This window comes from Dunckerocampus dactyliophorus, chromosome 17, assembly GCF_027744805.1.
Source record: "Dunckerocampus dactyliophorus isolate RoL2022-P2 chromosome 17, RoL_Ddac_1.1, whole genome shotgun sequence".
Taxonomy (NCBI): Eukaryota; Metazoa; Chordata; class Actinopteri; order Syngnathiformes; family Syngnathidae; genus Dunckerocampus; species Dunckerocampus dactyliophorus.
This window is the reverse complement of record NC_072835.1, coordinates 12,427,876-12,433,875: the sequence shown is the minus strand read 5'-3', so window position 1 is coordinate 12,433,875 and position 6,000 is coordinate 12,427,876. Positions and strand designations below refer to the sequence as shown.

General features: G+C 39.4%; 1 protein-coding gene across 2 annotated transcripts in view; it reads left to right on the top strand.

The window, feature by feature from the left end:
• Nucleotides 1-965: 965 nt before the first annotated feature.
• phf24 (PHD finger protein 24) overlaps nucleotides 966-6,000 on the top strand; it is a 42,795-nt gene continuing 37,760 nt past the window's right edge. Inside the window, exon 1 of one of the 2 annotated variants that reach the window (XM_054756700.1) lies at nucleotides 966-1,337. The gene's annotated coding sequence lies outside the window, so the exon portion shown is untranslated. The remainder of the gene's footprint in view (nucleotides 1,338-6,000) is intronic. The other variant, XM_054756699.1, reaches the window with a different exon arrangement.

Below are 6,000 nucleotides of genomic sequence, written 5' to 3'. Positions count from 1 at the left end.
TTCATTTATCAAATATTATCTTGTCAAAATAGGAAGAGGAAAAAAAGTTGTAATCTAACGAGAAAAGGTAGTCATTTGAACACAATGAGAGGAATATGAGAAAAATACATGATTTTAGTAGCATAAAGACAAAATATTACAGACAAAAACTTCATTTTTTTTTTAAAGCTGTAATATTATCAGAAACAAACAAAACAACAAATTAAGTTGTCATTTTTGGAAAATTAGCATTCAGCAAAAGTTCTAATGTTACAAGAATAAAGTCAAAATATTATGGGAATGAAGTCAGAATTACTGGAAAAAAATTTACGGGAAGAAAGTTGAAATAAAAAACAACAACAACAGACATGGAAAAAAATCTGAAATTTGACAAAAATAAAGTCAAACTATGAAGAAAAAAAAGTTGTATTCCTACGAGAAAAAAAGTCGCAATCTTATGAGGAAAAATAATCTCACTTTAGTAGCGTAGAGTTGAAATATTAAAGAGAAAATATTTTATTTTTTAAAAGTCGTAATATTACGATAAACAAACAAAACAAAATCATGCTGTAATTACAGAAAAAATGGGAAACAAAATAGCGAGGACCACGGTTCAAACTAATACCATTAATATCGCCGATATGACAAAGCTAAGGTTTGTTTTTCTTGAAATACACATAACTCCTGCATAGCTGCACGTGTTGGGTTACACGATATCAAAGTGGCATCTTTTCATTTTCAGTATGTGACCCTCAGTGGGAAAAGTTCGGACACCCGTGACATACAACAACATCAACAATGTAGATATTTGTGATAACCAACATAACCTCATCACTCAAGTATCAATCCGATGTGATACTATTTTGGTGTCGATATTGGATCGATCTGACCACCCCGAGTCTTTAGCGTGTCGAAGTCACAGTGAAGCCCTGGAGGGGCGGGGCTCCCCCAAGTTTATGAACCTCAGTGGTCATTCGACTGGAGAGAGGAGGGGAGGGTGAGGATGCTGACGCTCATAAATCGGCGGTGCAAGTTGATTGGCTGCGTGTGAGTCAGCAGCGCCAAGGTCTCTCCTCTTGACGCGAGTGGCGCCGCTCTGCGTGGCCGCTCACAGGCACACAGGAGGAAGCAGCCCACGAAAGGAAGCCAACTACATTTCAGCACTGGAGCTGTCCACGCCGCTTCTGACTGTAAATTATCCCTCTCGGGGAGGGACGAAAGAAGAAAGGAGTAGCAAAGTCTGCCATTGAGGCGCGCTGACTTCATCCGAGCCAAAGTCCTACCATGCTGGACGGCCCAGCTTGAGGACACCGAGGAGATTAAGTCCAAATTGAACGTCAGCCTTTTCCCCTTCAACGGTGAGTCCGACGGGATTCCTCAAGCTCTCCCACACACCTTTTTCCACATGTTACATAACACACACTAATACAGGGTGATAGTTGCAGTGTAGAGATGTCACACATACAACAATGTTTACTAGCTAGTCAATGGAGGTCCAATCTACACTAATAGAGCGACGGTTTCTTAAGGAGCAATACTATAAAAATGAAACTTAGATATACTTTAGATAAGTCAGTGTATGGCTTGTATCACAGTGTTGATTTTTATTAATGACTCGACACACAGCCATTCTTGTCTAAATACATTGTAGCTGCCAAGATAATTGTGCCTGGTCAGGTGGTGGTGGTGGCTGCATGAATGCTGGGAAGCCGCGGTTCATTCAGGGAAACATGAATTCCAACGTAGATGGTGACATTCTGAGGCAGAGCCTGATCCCCTCCTTGGGGAAACTGGGCCACATGGCAGTTTTTTGGAGATATTATCATGATTGCACTGCAAGGTGGATTTAGGCGCACAGAAATAGTGCAGGCGTGCTAGCAAGCTGTTCAAAGTCAAGGGAGCAAAAGCATTATTATTTCTTAGAGTGCATAAAGCCTCTTTAGAGATGGCGTGAAGCATATTTAGGTCAGCATGCACTTGGGTGTGGATTGTTTGGCTTTGCACCCACGTAAGTAGAAATTACATGGTGCACCTGAGAGTTATAGAGTCGCTGCATGTTTATTTTTAGGAGGCATGACCTTCTAAGTCAAGGATGTCCAAAAACATACTGAAAAAAAAAGGATGCGGGGAGGCAGCTATATGCTACTTTTATACATACATTTTTACATTTTGTAAAAATAAAAAATAATGTACTTAAATGTATATTTGTGTTATTATTAGTTACTAATAGGCCTGAGCGATACACTAAAAACTTACCGTTACCGAAATTTACCACGATAACCGACGTCATTTTGCCCATGTCGGTAAATTTGGTGTCTTAATAAAAAAGTTAAATAAAAGTCTTTTTTATCTGTTTTGACTGTGTGTGCTGACTAGGTTTTTCAACCCTTTCATTCGCATTTCGCTCCTGAAATAAGTCCATACAAAGTGAATCAAAGTAGAGTAACACTTTGGCGCATCTCCATATAAATCCACAAGTCTCCTACAACTTTTCTTGGCTCACATGGGCAACTTGCGTCGACGCGCGATGACACTCATCCGTACGAGCTGCGCTCGCGGACGTGGCTAACTGGCTACGTTATCACTTGGATACTGGAGCGCTGCTGGAAAGATGACTGCTCTCTGTGACGTACTATACTGCTTTCCCGCCGCTCCGAATGATACTAAAAACTACTAACACAAATACTTTGCTTTAAATATATGGATTTTTAAAGCCTTTAAAAAAACAAAAACATCATGGCCAATTATGCAAAACTGACAATTCACAAATAAAGAACAACAGCGTCTCTACGGGAAACCATGATTAGGTTGCTGTTGGTAGCAGTTTAAGGATTCCACGCTTTGCTTGATGTCAAGAATAGATGGTCACGTGGCTACGAGAACATGTGAATTCCTCTTTTTATTGTGTAAATGATCATTTTGATGATGGTTATCTATCCAGTTTCGAAAGCCAACATGCCACACGCATATAGGCAAATAACATGACAATGGAATGTCTGGAATTGAATAGAATTGTTAGAAAAAAGTCATTATATTTATAAATGATATTATTATTATTGGAATATCTTACCTGACGTGGTGGTGGTAAGTTGGGTTGATATCAACGCTGTTCTTCTTGTGCAGTGTGATAAGTGGCCATTGGTAATGTAATTGCATGAGACGTGATGTCAGTCATGTTAGCTTAGCATGTGTGTGTACAGGATGTCGTAGGCCAGGGTGTGTACCATACTTTCATATTTGTGGACCGCAGTCCCACGGAGATTTATTTTGGGTTCCGCAAAGATGATGTTGAGCGAAAGAAGACGAAATGCAAAGTCAGTATGAAAACTGTCGTAGATGGAAATGGAGCGTTGTTGGCGCTTTTTGGAGGTTTTTTCAGAAGGCTTTATAGGCGGAATAGGTGCGTCCCATTACGTGCGTTATATTTTATTGACAGTAATGTGTGCCAGTTGGTCAATAAATGAAGGAGTTGCAGTTAATTTGCATTTCCTGCAATTATTTTCATTATATAGTGGTCGAGGATTTATCGTGCATTTATTGTTATGAAGGTATCGCTGCCCAATTTATCGTGATATTGATATGTTGGAGTTACCAGTATCAGCATTTCAGCTTTTTCTGTTTTTTGTGTGTTTAATTTTATTTCTCCGGTGAAATAAAACAGCAAATAGGCCGCACTTTGGACAGCCCTAAACTAAATTGTACAAAGGCTGTATCGTTGAGAGTTGTTGAAACAGTTTGGTTCCATCTCAAACCGCCTTGTTTACTTTTTCATCAGTCTTTGTTCGTGTGTTATCTTTTTGCCCACACTGGTGCACAAATGAGCCAATTTTGCCACAAACACTGGACTGAATCCGGCTCCTCAGCGTGTGACAGATCCCTGCAGTCTAAGCCGCCTCTCCGCTGCGTATTGTTCGACTCTCTGCGAGCTGGCACACACATTTCTCTGCTCTGGCAGCGCCTGCATGCCAATATGATGTCTCTTAGTCTACGCATGCATTAAGACTGAAATTCCTCCATCATTCATGCATGTTTTTCTGTGAGCAACAGCTTTTTTGAATGTTTTCACCAACCTGTAGGTTATATGGAATGCATATTTCTCAAAACCATCTGTAAGCATCTTTAATTCGATTCATTAAGCGCTGCATGTACGAATGCACGTACGTCTGCGTGTTTTAAATGTTTGAGAGTGATTCCACTCGCTCACTCGATGGAAGTCTCCGGCTAAACTCATTAGTGTAATTAGTTCCAGGGCTCCGCATCCCTGGTCCGTAGGTCAGTTCTGTGGCTAAAGGGGGCGGATTCTTTCCCATGAAGAACTACGCTTTGTGGGGATTCCATTGAAAAAAAAATCCCCCCGCCCCTCCCTCTTGAGGCAAGCAATGAAAGGGAGTGCTGGTTGGGATTCTAATCAGGACATACCAGTGACATCCAACAGCTTTGGGAAAGGGGGTCCAGGAAGTACCAGGAAGTCAGGGCACCAGTCCGTACCATGAATAAAGTTGGTTGTTGTTGTAGGTTTTTCATGCCTTTTATAAAAAGAAAAATGCTTTCATGCAAAACAGTGTGTGTTTTGATAATTCAGTAGATCGAACTGAGCTGAGTAGTCTTTGTAGACTAGTAGTCTAGTCTAGTCTAGTCTAGTCTAGTCTTTAACTTCTTTTTTTGTCTTTATTTTGTCCTTTTCCTCGTGAAAAAACTCAGTTTGTGCAAACAGAACATGTCAAGACTACTAATGGCTGATCAATGCTAAGACAGCAAACAGGCTGTACGGTCACATTCAAAGGTAGTGCTTTTGTTACTCTAGAGACCTCCAGAAACCACTCAATAATTAGCATGATGCGGTAAGTTAGTGTACTTTGGAGGTCGGGGGGGGGACACAATGAAGTCCAACTCTGCATTTCTGAAGTCATAGTCACAATAAAACATTTCAGAAAATAGAATACCTTGCTCGAGTGGATGATTCCCAGTTGAAACATGGCAAAGTTGACCTTGTACAACACTTTGTTACGTGGCACATCAAAACGTTCACATGTAACTGTCATCATGTATTCGCACAAGAATCATGTGGGAAACCTCTAAAAATGGAAGCACCATCCCAATTTAGCACGTCATCCACTCTACGAAAACAGTATTTGGCATAATTATGGTGTTTGAGGAAGAGCTTATTCATCAATTAAAGATATTAACGCTTTCCTAGCAAGTTTGTCATAAAATACTATTATTTAACTGATACAACACTGCAAACATAAACGGATGTGTGCATTTATTGCAATGCTGATAACTTTTATGTGTGCGGCATATGTGTAAATTTGGTTTGGTTTGGTTTGGTTTAATTTATTTCGAACATGCATATGTCCGAAAAGGAGTAGGAAGAAGCAGAGCTTATTTAATCCTACCCCTTCTTCGTAGCACATCAGTTGCTAATACATACATGTGTGTACATACAAACACGCGCATACATATATACACTTACATCTGCACCTACACAAGTATGCACATATACACATATACAGTATACAGGTACACAATTCTAAAAAAAAAAAAAAAAAAATTGATTAAATGATTCAATTTCAGTCAATTTAATCAAATTTAATCCAATTAATTAATAGTGATTAATCACCATTTGTCTGAAATATTCTGATTTTTACAGTATTTTATTAACAGAAAGATGAATGACAGGACACGATGGTATATATTTGTTTGTATTAACAGCTCCAAATGAACTGAAAATTAAAGTCAAGCTAAAATTTACCACACGTCTGCAAATCTGTTATTATGATTTGTTTTTGACATCTCTCATAAATGTACAAAAATACAATCAATATTTATTGTGACTATGTGTAGCAATGTAGCAAAATTGACTCAACTGACTGAGAATATACCTTTATTGGCAAACTGTTCAAAACATTGCATTCTTTACTTACGGTTGTCAACATGTGGTTGGTAAAGTTGAGTGTCAGGGCCGCACGGTGGTCTAGTGGTTAGCATGTTGGCCACATAGTCACAGTCAGGAGATCGGGA